Raw genomic sequence first — 17,607 nt, forward strand, 5'->3', positions numbered from 1 at the left:
GCGGCTATGAAGCTCCGTAATTGTCCTTCATTTTGACTGAAGGCACTTTCCCTCTCAACAGTTCCCCATTGAAGTGGCCATTTAGCAGCAGAAGAAGGAGCCAAAAATAGAAGACATCAGACTTTATCACCTTGTAAAGCGGCTGCGGCAAAACCTCTGGTTTTAACTTCACGTTTCTGCTGATGTGGGAAAACCCTGGTCTGGTTTTTCAATGCCTTTGATGGAGCTGTGCATTAACACATCAAACCAAAATAAGTTCATTTGAAGACGAAACACTTTGAGCCTGTCATAATTAGATGGGGTCATGAAGTGGCAGTGAGAGGTGAAATAACTTGTAACTGTCACAGGCCGACTGCAGGGAGAGTGACGTACTGTAGGCGGGGCGCCTCGCTTGTGCTGACTTTGTGTGTTCTCCTCGCATATGTGTGGGTTGCATCCGGGCACTCCAATTTCCTCCCAAAGAGCTGAAACATGCAGAGGTTACTGGGTTATGACATGGTCCGAAGAACTTTAAATGTGAAGGGACCCTGACATGTCCCCTGATGAACACCAGCCATCGCAATGTATCTAAGTAAATATGGGTCAAAGGTCGTGAGTCTTGGAGGAAAAAAAATATTGAAATTATCTGATACAATCAAACATTCCAGATACTACTTTTTTTCAGATTAAAAACTTTTTTTGTTTTTGTTTTTTTTGTGTTTTATTTATTTTATACAAACTGTAAGTAGAGCTGTGTCGTGTTGAAGAAACATATTTAAGGGCTTCAAACGATTAAAATTTCTAATCCCAATGATTTGCACTTAAGCCGTAGATAACTTGCGATTAATCGCAAATTAATCATGTTTTCCATCTGTTCTAAATGTAACTCTGGAAGATTTTATCAACTCAAGAGTGACCAATACTGCTGTTCATGTTTTACATGTGCGGTTATTAGAAATATGAAGCGTCACAGGAAGCAGCTGGTGATGTAAGGAAAAGCACCATTTCACTGAGATAAAAACAATAGAATCCTCCATAGTCAATTCAGTATTCGTTCAAGGTGACAGCACTGCTTGGAGTCCAGAGTTGGAACCTCGGGCGGAAACGGCGTCTTCCACAACAGAGTAACAGAGTTCTCATCGACAGCATTTAAGACTACTTAACCCTTGTGGAGAGAACCAGCTCGCGTGACTTGACAGCCGAAACACCGTCCTCCTTTCATCTCCGCTCGACTGCTCTGCTTTTTTTTTTTTTTTATAAACGTCTGACCTCTTGGAAGTTAGTAAAACAAACTTTCAATGACTGATATTCAATCAATTTTTTTCATATTTTTTACAGAGGTTTTGACCCAGATTTAGCTCCCTACAGTGATGTAGGCAAGTGCTCTCGCTGCATGCAAGAAAATCATGATTTAGGAGGTAACACGTGCCTTTCTAAATCAGGTCAAATACACGGCACATGAGTGTTGTGGATAAGTGAGTCACAGTGCCTCATCGTGTGAAAGCTCCTCCACAGGAAACCAGACAATGAGTCCACACCCCGTGATTATGATGTCACTGCGAGAGTGGACGGTCGGAGATAGGGATGCTGAAGATACAGGCAGCAGGGCGTGAGAAACCCGTCATGTCTAGATGCAGTTTGACTCAAACCGGGAACCTGACCGTTCATCGCGCTCACACAGCCATTTTAGAGTGAGAGCCAGGTTGAAGAGAAGATCCATTGCCCCTCATTCTGTTCATACCTGCCCTCGTTCCCTGCAGTTGCAAATCTTTGACATGATCTGTGGCCCTCTGGAAAAGATATTCTCTGCACACTTGGTGATCATATGAGCGTCAGCTGCACGTCCTTTAACTTGGATTCACTTGTGTTGAGAATGGGCCGGGTAAAGCCCCTCGATCGTGAGCACCAGGAGGGTTTGTTCAGTGGCAAAGGGTTCACCCCGAGTTCCCTCCGCCTTTCCCTCCTTGCATAAATAACCCAAAATAAAAGTGTCAGCTGAAAGACCTGCGATGTTATGTAACTGCTGAGGGACACGATAAGATAAAGCACCAGTGTTGAGACTTTCCTTCACACCCCATCAGCTCTGCTGCCTGATAATGGAGAGCCATAATGTTGAAGCGTTCCAAGCAAATCCTAAAAACAAAACATAAATTGATCCAAATCTGGTTTGTTAAAAGAATCATACATTTTATTTAAAGATTATCAATACAAATGTGTGCGTATTTTCAATTCAAGTACAGTGGTACCTCGGTTTTCGAACGTCCCAGAATTCGAACAAATCGAAGTTCGAACAAAAATTTTGAGATTTTTTGGCTTCTAATATCGAACGAAAATCCAGAACTTGAACGCCCCCGTAAAAAGCCGTAAAAAACATCAAACCGATCAGCTGACCCACGAGGCGCTTTGTTCTTGTGTATAACTCAGCCTCTGTATGCAGACGTGTCCCGTTAGCTCCATTTACTGACTGTTTTTTCTTCATATTGAGGTGTAAAACCTTTCCTGTCTCCACACTGGACCGTGGTAGAGTGTCGCAGGGGAGGTGCTGGAGCGCTCACTCCAGGGTTTGATGTCCTGTTGTGGGCTGGAGCTGGGACAGGGATGAGGCCAGTCTGGGACAGAGCGTGACTTGGTTTATGACTTTGTCACAGCCAAACTGCACAGAAGCGCACATTCAGAGCTGGACACGCACCGGGCACCTCTTCCCTTCTGGAGAGACCTCACTCACTCGGCAACCCCTCCCACATGCAGCGGCCACACACATAGAGGAACAGCGCACCTGCAGCAGACACTCGACATTCACTCCTACAAAAGACTATTTTAAGACTTGGAACGCATTAGTTCTTTTTCCATTCATTGTAATGGGAAAAATCGATTCAGATTTTGAACAAATCGCTTCTCAAATGGCCGTCTGGAGCAGATTGTGGTCGAGAACCCAGGTACCACTGTAGTATTTTTGGTTGAGGCGCAAGAGATACTCAAATATTGTAGTGGAAAAGCAAAGAATATGCTTTTACAGATTATTAGACATTAATGTTGATAGCCATGGAGAATGAAAAGTGTCAAGTAAAATGCATCCTCACCTCCTTGGCATGTCCTGTTAAAGGCTAATGGAAGTCAAAGGCAGGTAAGCCATGGGATGGTGCACCATTGGCTCTGCCCAGTAATATGTGTCAATTGCTATTTAAAGCAGCTCAAAGGGACGTGCGTTTCATTAAATGGTGACTTGCTGACAGCACTGTCGTTATGGAGGAGTGCAACAAAAGGGGTTATAAACTTGTGACACTCAAGCACAGAGCAGTCAACAGAGCTTCCGAACGTCTAGGCGCCAACGTGTAACGTGGAAGGCTGCCTTTGGCCTCAGTACATGGCATAAAAGTCCACTTTACCGACGTCAATATGTTACACCTTGGGTTGATGTCAACATAAACTTGAAGCGCTTCCCTCCACCCTCACGGGGGCCACAAACAGAACAGGCCGCATTGGCACCTGGGCTACGCTCCTGGCCTCCCACTGCAGCCGCTGCGTGTTTGGGTGTCGCTCTGGAAATGGTGAACATCCAAAGTGACTCTATTGCCGCGCTCCATTTCCATATTGGAGAATACCTCTGACCAATTTGGACGTGCTCTTCTCTGCAGTTTTTGTGAACCATTAAAACTCATGAAAACCGAAGAGGCCAAAACGACAGAAGGGGGAAATGGCTATGAATGGAAAGAAAGAGGAAAAGCTGAGCGGAGGATGAGGGGGGGGTTTAATCACAGAAACACTGACCCATAAAAAGGAGAAGCAGACACAAGTGGAAACCAGAGGAATGTCAGCCAGCTGGAGGAGACATCCTTCCATCTCGCTCGCTCCGCCGCTGGCTTTCTACTTAGAGCCGGTCGCAGAGTGAAACCTCCTCAAACAAAAGCTGAGATGCTTCAGAGGGGGAAGACGGTTTATCTCTGACCCTTTCTCCAGAGACGCTTGTCACCTGACCATGCGTTTGAGGGCCTGTTCTCCAGATCGCTTCAGCGTCGGCGCTCGATCCCACGTCCCCGTCTCTTCCAGGTCGTGGCCTATTAGCAGCGTCCAGGTTCGCGGCGCTGACGGCTCACTCCTCGTACTTGCTCGTGTGCATCATGACGCTAACAAGAACAAGCTGTTTTGTGGAGGGAATTCTTATCAGTAGCTGGAGGATTGGCAGGATGCTGAGTTCACTGATTAAAAACCAAAGGTCACATACCAGACAAACATGTCCTTGCTTCAGCTTCTGAGGGGGCCCGAGGTGTTTGCGGAGACCTGGCTGCATCGTGGATGTGTTTGTGCACCCTGTTGATTTTCCTTGGAATCTGACAAGACGAAGCTCGTATCAATAAACACATGAAGAAGTAACAAATACTGCTTTGGATTAAAGTGGAGCAAACTCCTGAGAAAGTAGCTAGAAGACCTCCAGTCTCTGGAGCATCAGTCTTGATGTGAAATTGTGAAATGTTTGCATGAACAAAGGCAAAATATGACTTGAATAGTGAAATGATGAGGTTCAAAACTTGCTAAATTCCACCCCAATTTCACAAACTGGGTGATAGTTTAGGGTGGTAAAACTCGGAGCAGTGCATTAATCTTTCTGCGCCACAAGTTCCACTTTCAATTCAAGGTCCGAATTCCGAGCTGTTTTCCAACTTTCGATTGGAAAACTGCAACAGCACGTGTCAGGATGTGGAACTCTGAGGTATGGAGGACCAGGAGCAGTCTTCCAACGCAGTTCAGATGCATTTACTTCCATTTTAGCACATGAATAAAATGATTCTAACATGCAACCAAGTCAAAGTCAGTTGTTGTATTACAGCATTTTGCTGTAATACAACAACTACAGAAGTTGCTTTGCCCACTTTTATGACAACCAAGACTTCTATATTGACATCACACCGGCTCCAGTCTTGGAAGTCGCCTGCCTGTCGTGTGTCGGTGAGGAGCCGGCACTATCTCCCACACCGCAGCGCGAGTCTCAGGACGCGCCAGGTCTCTGCAGTAATCACGAGCAACAGGTGGGCCGGGACGGGCCCGTGCCGCCGCTGCAAACCCTTTCCTTTGAAACTCCTCAAGTTTGATCCAAGACCGGAAAACATCCCATTAGTCAAGTTTGTTTTCATTTCAAGGACCACACACACACACAAACACAGCAGATTATGTATAACAAGAAGCTCTAACATTGACTTTCACGAATGTTTGGGGACGCATATGACCTTTGACCTTCGCCAGGGTACAGCTCCTGATGGGGTTTGTTTTCACCGCCGTTTTCCGTCATCGGCAGCAACTCATTTGTTATCTATGGAAGCCAGATGAGGCAGTTTAGACTAGTTCTCCAAAGACTTGAGGAGCCGTTGTTTACTTGACTTGTAAGAATTATTTTTATTATCATGATGTCTCCTTTTAAACTCCGCCTACCATAATAATTTTAGAAAAAATACCTTCAAATTTACAAGTTTACTGTTGTCACTTTACCATTTAACATCATTGCAGCGCTACTTTACCTTGGTGTTTTATGCACTACGTCCAGCAACGGCCTGCTGTTTTGCCACATCACTGGAGTGCCACCTGTTGCTGACTCACCACGTCTGAGGCATTTACAGGTCAGTAACTTGTCAAAACACTCACCGTAACCTGTTAGGAGAAGTGCCAGAACCTGTGTGATCTGTTATGAAGAGTCATTGTCAGCTTTTTACCCCCATAATAAGTGTATTAAGAGCGTTAGCATATGCTAAGCTAACGGCGTTAGCTATGCAGTGGATATTGAACCTGAGGAATAAATGCATGTCTAACTGAATAGAGCTTGGTTTAGAAACTACTATGAGTGTTTTAAGATGTGTAAGATGTGTAAATGATCTGTCTGTAATTCATATTTATATAAAATGCCTGGCATTCTAATGGGTATAAGCTAGTGTATGTGTGGTTAGGTGAGGTCAAAGTTAGTTGTTTTGATTTCAAGGCTTTTTGTCTTGTATTTAAATCAAACCCTTAACTGTGTCACTGCATTGCTATTCTTGGTTTGAACTGTAGCACACAGCGTTTATCTCTCAATGTCTCATTCTCAAAACTTCATTGGTTCTGTGTAAAATAAAAAAACATGTTTAGAATTTTGAGTGTTCCATAGTTTTGGAGCTAGACGCCATTTTGGAATGTTTGTTAGGTAATCTTGGCCTCTGTTTTTGCTCCGTGGTTCTTTTTTCACCTGTTACACAACTGCTTCTGTCATTGTGCGTGTGTGCAACCTTGTGGAACACTATAAATACTTCCCAAGTTAAATCCAAATGTGTGTACTCCATTTCCCGATTTGCCCTAATCTCTGAGAGCATCTTGCTTTTCATAATGACGACCAGGTTTCCCTTCACTTCGGAGTTTCGGAGCACTTTCACTTGGCAGGGACCTCTGAGCTATTACCTTCTCGCCTGCTGAGTGGTGTCCCGAAGAGCCCCAAAGTCAGCAGAGTTTTAAAACAAGCCCGTTCTGAGAGATGATATGAAAGAAGGTGCGGGACAAAGACTTTGTTTCGGGTGAAGGAGGGGCGTGCAGCTCCTGCTACAACAGGGCTCAACATTGTAACCAGAGCCTGGAGCAGTCCGCCCTGCGCTGGGACTCTGGAGTGGTTTGAGAAAAGGCCAGACATTCCAGGAGAGATCGCCGCCCAGACACCCAGCGGCAGCCAGTCAGCAACAAATTCCAGAATAGCAGTGCGGCTGCTAAAAATAGTTGTGTGTACAGGAGAGCTGGACGGGAGTGAGGGGCTGCTGGATGGAGGTGAATGATAGAGGAGTGGAACAGGAAAGGAGGGAGCTTTATTCCATTCCATATCCAGTCACAATGTTATCGTAGCCACGCAGAGGAAAAGTAGTCCTGCTGGGATCGGAGCTGGGAACTGGTGCAAATATGCTGCAGGGTCTGGAGGTGTGGTGCAGTGCTGGTTCGGTAAAATATGATGAACGCCGTCCCCGCCGCCTTTTTATTCCCGGTGGTAGTGGCCTGAATTTGAAAGTGTGTTGGGCTGAAGCTGGCATGAGCTGCTGCAGTTCCACTTCCATCTGGAGGTTCCGCTCTTCTGGTGATGGAAGATCTGGTTCTGACTGACCTTGACTCGGTTTGTGGGACTTAAGAAACCACAGCCATTCTTGTGAGTGCTGTCTTTTGCCCAGTCGCAAGGGTTAGCGCTAACAGTCCCAATCTCCAAGTCATTGACGTATAGTCAATCCCAGAGTGAGGTCCAAGTCTAGGCCATCGCTGGGGACTCTATCACTGGACATGTCTCATGTTTCATTTCTCCTTACTATCATGTAAAGAGGGCCCAAGTATCGTAACTAAACGTGTCTTTGAACTGTTCTGGAGTGTTGAAAATGGTTCATTATGACTCACAAAAATGTGTCAAATTTGAATGCTCTTTTAATGTAAAAACAAAGACTGGTACTTTCACACCATCTTCAGACGTTTTTATGTTTTTCCATAGGGATGCACCAAAGGTTCAGTGGTGAAATACATTCGGCTAAACAGTGCAAACAAAGCAACATTCGGCTGCGGTGACTCTTCAACGCCGATAGCGGCATGTAATGCAATCAAAAATCATGCCGAATACGATGCAGTTTTCAAATATAAAAATGCAACGCAGAGGTGATACAAGCTCTGTGAGAGTGCAGACAGAATTCTGGCAACCCACTCCACTATTCTCAGAGTCACTGTTGTAGAAATCTGGCAACACCGACTCCCAGACACATTCATTTGTTGTGGGTTTACCTACTTTTATGTTTTGTTTGAAAGACTAATATAAATCTAAAACTGAAATGCGATTTTTTTAATTTTTTTAAACATCAAAAAATATTCAATCATCTAAACATTTACTTTCATTGAAAAACATGTTTAATATATATTCTACTATTGATGCAATATATTTTTAAAAAAGGAAAATGTGAATTAACATCCACAGTTGCTATTCAGTATTCTTTGGTATAAAGTTTTTAAATTTGATTTGGCCACAACTTTTCATGTCGCTGTCTCCCTCGATTTCAATGTTTTAAGAGTCTTCTGCCGTGTCAGCAAGATGAAACAACCTTAGATAGACTGGAGCAATGTTCGTCCATTTCCGTAATCTAGTTTTAGAAAAAGCCTGATTTGTTCAGCTACATATTTTCCTGACATGTCATTGTGTAAGGTTCGTATGAGCTGCTCTGAATGAGGGTGGTTGATATTCTTGTTTAGACAGTGAGTGTCAGCCATTTTTGTAGTCCTTGTTGTGCTTACAATGTAAAACAAAAGGAGCGAGGCAGCCATTTTGATAACTTAATATCATATCATTAATATTACTTGGTAGCTATATATATATTTTGATGCAAGGAAACTGGATGAGGATGTGCTACTGGATAACTGGAGGAAAAAAAAACATTGCTGGGCCCATTGCTGTATAAGTATTGAGTATCAACATCAGGTCAGATACCAATAGTTATATATTTTCCACAAGTGCCTGACAAGCTCTTCTTTTGCAGTGTTCTAGTTTAGAGTAAAGTGACTGGCATAGCACTACAAAGAAGAACCTGTTTGTCACTGCTGCAGAGCTCCCACCGCTGCAGTGTGGAGGCAGCCTGGGAGAGTGACAGAGTGCTGGTTAAAGTGTGTGTACATTCGCACGAGTGTGTTCAAGCATTTATTTGTCAAGCTCGCCCTCCAACAATCTTGAAACAATGTGTCAGCTAACTGGGGAACACACACTCCACTGTACTCAGTGCTTCCTCCAGGCCCTGCCCGTGTTTATTTTCCCTGTAATGAACGTGCAGCTCAGTTTACAACCCCAAACCTTCTCTGTGGAACGTCCTGCCTGCTGCAGCAGCCAAGTCAGCCTCGGCCACGCCAAACCTCGGCTGCTTTTTGCTCCACTGGCAGAATTATCCCCCACTTTTATCATTTTTTTTTTCTGCAGACAAAGAGGTTGTAAACTTATTTGAAGGGCAAGTACATTCTTCAGCTTTCACGTCCAAAATCCTTCTCCGTGTGATTACTTTTGTCCATTCCAGCTCACAAAGAAAAGGGGGGGCTAGAAGAGAAGAGGCTCCCTTTCTAGCCAATGCTCCAGGCAGAGAGAGAAATGTCCTTTCTCTTTACTTCCATACCTGCCAGGCAGAGAGTTGGGTCAAGGGACGCCTTTAGATGTGTAGTGCCGCATCCACCGATGGACCCGCATTCCTACCCCCTCCCACCTACACCTTCTGCAGATGTTGGAAGGGGGAACAGTTCAGAGAGTTCTGCAGCTGGACTTTATTTAGAGGTCAGAAAGTGAACGAGAAATTGCTCCGAAGACAAAAAAGAAATCCCTTTGAAATTCGGATCATATCAGTGTCACTGCTGCGGCCATTGAAGTCTCTGAGAATTTTTACAACCATTATTAAAGCCTCTATTATTCTTTGCACATGATAGAAGGTTTATTGTTTGAAATCCAGAGGGCCCTCAAAGATAATAGTTCTTACCATAAAGTCCTATTATGGATTTTATTGAAGGTCACTCTGCTCTCCAAAACTAGACCGTAAATCAAAACACATGGCGAGTGATGTAAAAAGGTGCGAGCTATTCTCCGCAGCACTTGTTGTATATGGACTCACTTCAAAAAAAAAAATCCAATAGGCAGCATGACTGAGAAGTAGCATTGGAAGGGTCATTTGGATGGATTTAAAACAGCAACGTACTGATTTCGGAGGTTTTTGCCTGACTATATTTTAATATCCTACAGCATAAGTGAAGGATCCGATTTTAGGTGGTGGTGACGTTGCATTCTTGCAATGTGTGGCTGATTAAAGCTGTACGAGATACCAGGCCCACACCAGAGTGTACAGAGACCAGAATCCAGAAGCATAGGTCTGTTCCTTACTGCCAAAGAAATGGTGGTCATTCTTTCAAAATAAAGTGAGAGATGAAAAGCCATCATTGAACTAAACTAGTTTGGTCTTGGTGACTTGACTACAACACCACTTGGCTGTGACTCAAGGTTCTTGAGACTTTCCCGCGCCAGTTTCATCATTTAGAATTTGCATTATGGTGCGGTTCATTTTGCCACTGTAACCCCCACTTTTTGCCTCAAAATGTGCTGCTGCCCACTTAGCTCTCCTCAACTTTTACACTGTCTGTCTTTCAACTTTTGCCCTCAGCTAAGTCACTAGTTCCGATTTTCCATTCCCGTTTCTCTTTCGTCTTTTCACCTGGCTGGTAGCTACAAATCACGAGCTTCTAAAACCACCCTAGGAAAAACATGTTTCCTGATGTGGTTCTTCCTTTCAGTCCTTTAATAAGGGCCTGTTTTGGATCAGCTTGAGGCTATAGAACTAAAGTATCGCTCAGCTATGGTGGTTCAAACCTCAGCTAGACGTTAAAACTGGTGGCCAAACTCCTCCGGAGGGGTCTGACACAGAATTGATTTAGCTGTACGGTGTCTTTTAGCAAACTCAGATCTCATCCAAACCTTTACCTCTGGGGGATGAGTGTCTCTCACTGCTTCAGTCTGGCAGTTTCTTGGACCTTTCCAAAGAGTTTATTTGATATTGCATGAAAGCTCTGACCTCAAATTCCAGCCAACTACTAGTTGACGGATTTAAATTCTAACTCACCATCGGACTATTTGTGTCTTTTATGGTACAACTGTTTCAAACTAGGGGCATTATTTATTGTTATTAGACACTACATTGTACGTTTGATGAAAGTTCGCGTTCAAACAAAGAGAAAGTTGTGAGTGTTATGTCATTATTTTTTTGCTCCACATATGGTTTGAATGATGGACTTTCAAACGGACGTTGATTGATGTGATTTTCTGCAGCTTGCTGTCAGTGTGACGGAATGGTGCAGCAGGGCTCTCCAAATTCTCGGCTTAAGGACTGGAGTTTGTAGCGCAGACTGGCTTAATAAGGTCAATTTGAGACTCGGATTACAGTTTCAGTGTGTGATGGAGGGAGCCTACACTCTGCTTTGCATTATACCGTACAAGCATTTGTTGTGTTCCTCAACGGCCTTCAACTGAAGTCTGGCCAGACAAACATGCCGATGGGGGCGGGTGCTGTCCCAGTCGTTGGTACTGAAGCCCAGAAAATCTGCAGGTCCCCCCACCACCCACTTCCTCCCCCACGCAGGATAAAAAATGTGGATCAAATTAACCCGGCAGCAGCAATGTTCTCCCGCTCCACATCTAATTGACTCTCCAAGTCCCCAAAACAGACAGTGTTGTTTCTTCCAGACGTGAACTGTGTTCGGCGCTCCGTGCTGTCTGCTGCTGTTTGTTTGACTCTGTCAGGTTTTTATAACGACATTAAAACGGCTTCCCTCAGGGGGCTCCGGGCCCCGTTCAATTTAGCGATCACTATAAGGTAACCAGCAAGCACGGTCGGAACGCCGGCCGCTTGTTTGGACCTCAGAATCGAGTCACCGCTGGGGGTTGGTTTTATATTTACCCCACCTCAAGCTTCACTCCTGTCAGCCACTTGTTTTTTTTGCCGGGGTAAAGAGCCGGCTGTCAAGTCACTGCCAGCCCCGTCCTGATTGTACTTGGCCAGTTTAGCAATTTTCTTGATTGAGATTGGCTGTCAGTCAACCACTGTAAGCTCTTTTCCAGAGTAATTGAGGTTAAATGTACATTCATGTGGATCCGAGTTGAACGGAGGTTCTTTCTTTTTTTCTTCTTTGGCTCTTTGGTTGATTGACTTCACTTCATGATGATAGTTGTCACTTACGAGTGCTGTCCAGGGACTCGACATTCCGGTCGGGTGAAGTGAGGTCAGCGAACGGCGTCCAGTTTTTCAAGATGTTTCTTGAGATTTTGGTTGTCATGCATTACTGGGTCCATTCGGACGAGCACTTGAACACATCATGGCGGGAAGGCTAGCCTAAAACAAGGGAGGCACCTGGTACTGGTACGACAAACAAGAAGTACAAGCAGTTACTGAAGACAACAATCATTCATGTGAAGGGGAAACATGGTGGTCAAACCTGTCACCTGCAGCAGAGGTCGGGAACTGTAATGACGGAGAGAACCAAAAAAGCACATTTTAAAGTAGTTATTGCATGAGAGCCACATAAAAATATATCAAATTCTTCACCTTCACCTTCTGCCGCTTATCCGGGGTCAGGTCGCGGAGGCAGCATTCGGAGCAAGGAAGCCCAAACTTCCTGATCCACACAAACCTCCTCCAGCTCTTCCCAGGGGATCCCGAGGCGTTCCCAGGCCAGACCGGAGACATCATCTCTCCAGCGAGTCCTGGGTCTTCCCTGGGGTCTCCTCCCGGTAGGACATGCCCGGAACACCTGCCCAGGGAGGCGTCCAGGGGGCATCCGGATCAGATGCCCGAGCCACCTCAGCTGGTTCCTCTGGATGTGGAGGAGCAGCGGCTCCACCCCGAGCTCCTCCTGGATGACCGAACTCCTCACCCTATCTCTAAGGGTGCGCCCAGCCACCCTGCGGAGGAAACTCATCTCAGCCGCTTGTATCCACGATCTCATCCTTTATATCAAATTCTGAATACAACTAAATGTAAAACTACTGAATAACTATTTTTGCAGTACATGTACATGGTCATTAGGTGGCAGTACACAATTGTGGGCGCCTAAGTGAAGTAGAACACACTGTGCATGCACCATGTCGACAGCATCTCCTTGTTGTTGCTGTAAACAGCAGTTTAAAACACATATCCTTGTCTGTCGTTACATGCGGCGTTCAATGCACTTTACTAGTCTTCTCAATGCTCTCTCCCTGTGCCTCATTTACTCTGTGTGAGGTAACTGAAAACGGTGCCTTCACCAGCCTGAAGGTGGCTCTTGAGCAAGGCAGGACACTGGTCTGTTTCTCCGGTACTTATATACATACTTATATACTTACTCCAGACTTCTTTCAGAAGACACACATTTGTATCTCTGCCCTTCAAAAGCACATGATCACTCTGATCCGTGCCGCACGGGCGATAAGAGGCTTTCAAAACCTGTGCATGGATGAGGAAATGAAACTGAAGAGAAGATCAACGCCAATGACGGCAGGCAGTGTTTTGTTGCCATGAATCGGACGTTTGCACAGCAGGATTTGAGTTTAGTTGACATGCTCATGCTCATGGTTGTCGGCACCAGTTCCAGCCGCAGCACCAGACCTTTCCACTTTGGAGGCTGGTATCAAAACTTGCTGGATTCAGTCGGCTTTGATGCCACCACTGTGTAAAAGTGCTCTGCAGGCACAATGTCAGATTGGCCCAGAGAGCCCAGAGAGCTCGAGCGGTCATCAAAAGGGCCACATCTGGCTCCCGAGCCATAGGTTCCCTTCCTCTGATGTAGAGACTCTGGTCCAACTCCTGGTGCCACATCATCATCATAGAGTGTCTCACCAAAGTCTCAACTGAATTTGAGTTCTGGTCCAAAATGAAATAATATCTAGAGGTTTGTCACAAAGTTTGCTCTGTGAATGTTAAATGGACACTCAACCTCTTCATGAATTATTCATCTCACCAACGTTCTGACTCGGTCGATTTCATTGTAACACTGACTGGATTCAGCAGAGCAGCTGGAACTCTGCGCAGCAACGTTTTCACAGCTCCCACTGAAGCCCACGGGAACGAGACTTGAATGCTCAAAATAACAGATTTTCTTGGGTGGAGTAGCACTTTAACATCCATCACGTTAATTCATCTTTAGCTTCAGCTGCTGAGACTGTGTGGAAACATTGACTAACTTCTGGGGAAGAGAATAAAAACGCTTGGTGCTTGTTAACCAGATCTGCTGTGGACAGACTGGCTCCTTATTCTCATGGAACTGCCGAGTTTTAAATGTAGCTAGAACGTCTTTTAAAACATCTGGTTTCTTTTTGTTTTTAATTCAGGTTATATTTAGGAGAGTTTGCTAACCTTTCGTCCAGCGACGCAGCCACCTGTTGGGTGTGCTCAGCCGAACCACATATTAACTGGCTTCATTTTTTACTCGCGTTATTGGTTGCGACAAGTCACATGTTTTGATGGAAAACATTTTTGCCCACGTTGAATTCAGACCTGGTGATGGAAGGACACACAGGTTGTGTCACCAAGCAGTCAAAACAATGGTTGTAATGTTACACAATTTGTCAAAAGATGAAGTGGACAAGATGCATTTTGGGTCATTTTTTTCCCCAGTGTAGAGTGTCCTTTACCTTTTTACCTTTCCCTGGGTACAACTGACTTCAGGTGTTCCACTTGACAACAAATTGTCAAAAGAGAGATGCAATTGAAACAGTGAGAATGGTTGATTCACTTTTTCTTGCATCGCATGTTCAGGATCAACATTGGTGGCGCTATATTTGCAGCTAAATTCATTGTATTTATCTTGTTGAAACACAAATATTTCTCCTTAAGCGCTCATTTAATGGCTTGCCACTGGCCACATTAATAATCTGGTGGCCCGAATTTGGCCCTCTGACCTTGAGTTTGAACCTGTTCTTCCCACTAGATATCGGCTCTTGCCATTTATTATAGAGAAAGAAATATAATTTGGAACTCAATTGTGGACTTTAAGGGAAGACTGGTGAGATCTTGAGAGGTGAAGGCATTTTTAACGGGTTAGAATGTATGTGTAAGACAATGATTGATGGAATATTCTGTGGCAGGAGAAGGTATTTCCAACCCTCCTGTATCTCTACATCTTCAGCTCCAGTCACTGACCTACAAACACACACCATCTAGCCCACATCTCTCAAGCACTGACCCAAATTCCCTTATCTAGAACCACCCGCGGTATCTTTAAAATCTATACGACGAGGATTCAAACAGGTGACCTGTGCAGCTTGGATCACCGAGCTTGGCGCCGTGTCCATCTGGGTTTTTGGGTCACCCCTTCTTAAAAAAGAATCGAGGCCATCCGTCTTATGATAGTTTTGATAACCACACTGGAGGAAATTAAGATCCATGTCCAACTTCCTATTTTAGTGCTTGCAGGTCAGATGGTAACTCCAAATGCTCTATGGGAGAGCTAATGTAGGCGGAGTCAAATACATGCACAGCTGAAAACCATCTGGCTGCTTATTCAATTAAAGGTCCTATTATTAAATAAAATTAAAATACTCGCCAATAACTGGAGGACAACGATTGCTACCCTTTATTTGGGGTTAAAAAAAAGGTTTACACAGAGTGCATTATCCAGATTCAAGGGTGCATGGATCGTCGTATTTTTTGGCCGATACTGATTTTTTGTAAAGTGCCAACTGATACCAATTTTAATCTACTAAATAACAATATTACTGAACACTCTATACAAAACATTGCAACTTTTAAAGCAAAACAATAGCAATACAAAACACAAAGTGTTTAACAGAAAATAAATACCTTCTATTCTCAATGAACAGCTCAACCTCACAATGTAAACTTCACTCACCACTTGTTAAATAGCGGAATGTTGCCTTATAGCCTGACAGACCGCTCCTCTTTTCGTCGACTACATGTCCAGAGGATGAGGATCTGGGGTCCAGGTGTGCTTTCAGCTGCCCAAAGCTGCTCGTCCAAAACAATAGACTCCAGGTTCGCTCCCTTAGCTTTGGCTCCGTTAGCCTCTTGCTAGCGCTTGAATTCGGTGCAGTGATTTGAGACCAAGTGTGTTGTTTACTGTGAAGTCTGACTCCTTGAGTGCATATGTTGCGAATTGCAATTTGGGTGTCATTTGTCCTTGATGGAGAAAATGAAGTAGTAAGATGACTGCCATCATGGCTCTATTGTCTGCAGCTGTAGCCAGTAGCGCAGGCGTCTCTGCAGCATCACAACAAGTGTGCCATTTTCCAGAGACATGGCTGCTTTCTTCTGTCATTTTTTACATAGTAACAATGTAACAAATTGTCGAATCATTGCGTTATTCAATCACGATTGTGCCTGCAATTGTGTAAACACTGTATATAAAGTATCTTTAATAGTCCAAATGATATGGATATTTTCCCGACACGTTTTAAACATGATAGTTTTATGTTGTAGTGCACAATGAAGTGCTGACTTCTGGTCAATGGCTTGATAACAATAATGGAAAAAATTCTAAATTCTAAAATATGTTTGTCTTTGTTCTGGCACTGTAAAATATAGAAATACGTTTCTTGTTTTCGGAGGAGGATAATTCATCAGTGATGGCTGACACCTTGCTGGACTTCACCTGGTGAAGGAGGAACATGCTGCAGGTGGTTTTTGAAGGTGATTCTTGAACCCAGCCAATACTTGATCCAGAAAAGAAAGCGGCATGTCCAAGTCTCCATCTGCCTCTGCATGAACCGAGACGTATCACACAAACAACGTGTAACAGCCTCTGTTGTTTGTTCTTCGTACACTGGTTTCATAACGCTGTAAATACTGCTGGTGCTGCACTTCGCCTGTTATTGCTCCCACATGTTTGTCATGTTTGAATCTGCAATTTACTCAAAGTTGTTTCTCCTGGAATCGTGTTCGTCCTTCACTACTTCCGAGACATCCATCATATTCAGTCGCGGTTATATTGACCATTAGAATGTGGTTAGCGCAGGATGGAGTCAACATGTGAGCGCTTTTTCAAGAGCACAATGATGCGGAGCTGTTGTGATTATGTTTGCTAGGAGGCTATATTGGGTGATCAAGGCGTTTTAAATCGAATCTGCTCTATATAGGATCAACTTCAAAGACCCTTTTGTTTTGCGGCTGCAGCCAAGAACAGAGCAGTGTCCTGAAAGCAGAGCATAGTTGGCAGGTTAAAGTGAGCAGGACAGAAATGGTGATTCAGTCTGGGTGATTTTTTTTTTCTCCTTGGACTTGGACTGCAATATTCATCATTTCTAATATTGCAGATGGTTTGTTTTATTTAAGGAACAGAGCAACGCCAGCAGTAGTTTCTGTGATTCATTTTCTGTGTGGAACCACTTCGGTCGCCTCGTAGGTTAAAAATAAAGAATCCGACACTCGTTCAACAGACATTGAAGATCAACCTAACTTTCATTCAGTCGTCCAGCAGCTCCACTCAGAGTCTCTTGTGAACTCCTATCTTTCACTTTCATCGCTGTTGAGCTATCGCAGGCCTGCCGAGGCCTCATGGAGATTATATTTGGTTTGAGGTTAAATTCAACAGCCGTACCTCAGTTTGCGAACATAAATCCCTGAATTGAATGGATGCTCACAGCCGAAAGTGCTTGTCATCCATATTTCCAGCCATACAAATATACAGTCAACCCCCATTAGGTTCTAGAACCCAAGAGTAGAGAGACCACCCACGGTGGGGGTTCTGGACCTGGAGCAGTGTGTCATCCGGAGACACCTGCAGCATTAGATGAAGCGGGAGGACAGTGAGGATGAATGAGGAGGATTGGTAATGGTGTAGAGAAGGTAGTGACGGACGACCCAAACCCAAGTGGAATAACATGATCTCTGCGTGTGTTGGTGCTGATGAAAGCATGCTCTTTATAGTTGACGTCAACACCCTCCCACACTCTTCAGTAACTCTTCTGGAGCATGTTTAAACACCAATAATCCATGTTGTGTCCATCAGCTACGCCAAAGAACCATCTGTTCTGCCCTCCCCTGCAGTTGCTCTGAACCCAAAACACTTGCTGTATAGACCTAGTCACTTGTATATCACTGTATTGCTGTAGCTCCAAAACACACTGCAACAGTTGGTATTTTTAGCTAGCTA

Source organism: Synchiropus splendidus, chromosome 14 (genome assembly GCF_027744825.2).
Source record: "Synchiropus splendidus isolate RoL2022-P1 chromosome 14, RoL_Sspl_1.0, whole genome shotgun sequence".
NCBI lineage: Eukaryota > Metazoa > Chordata > Actinopteri > Syngnathiformes > Callionymidae > Synchiropus > Synchiropus splendidus.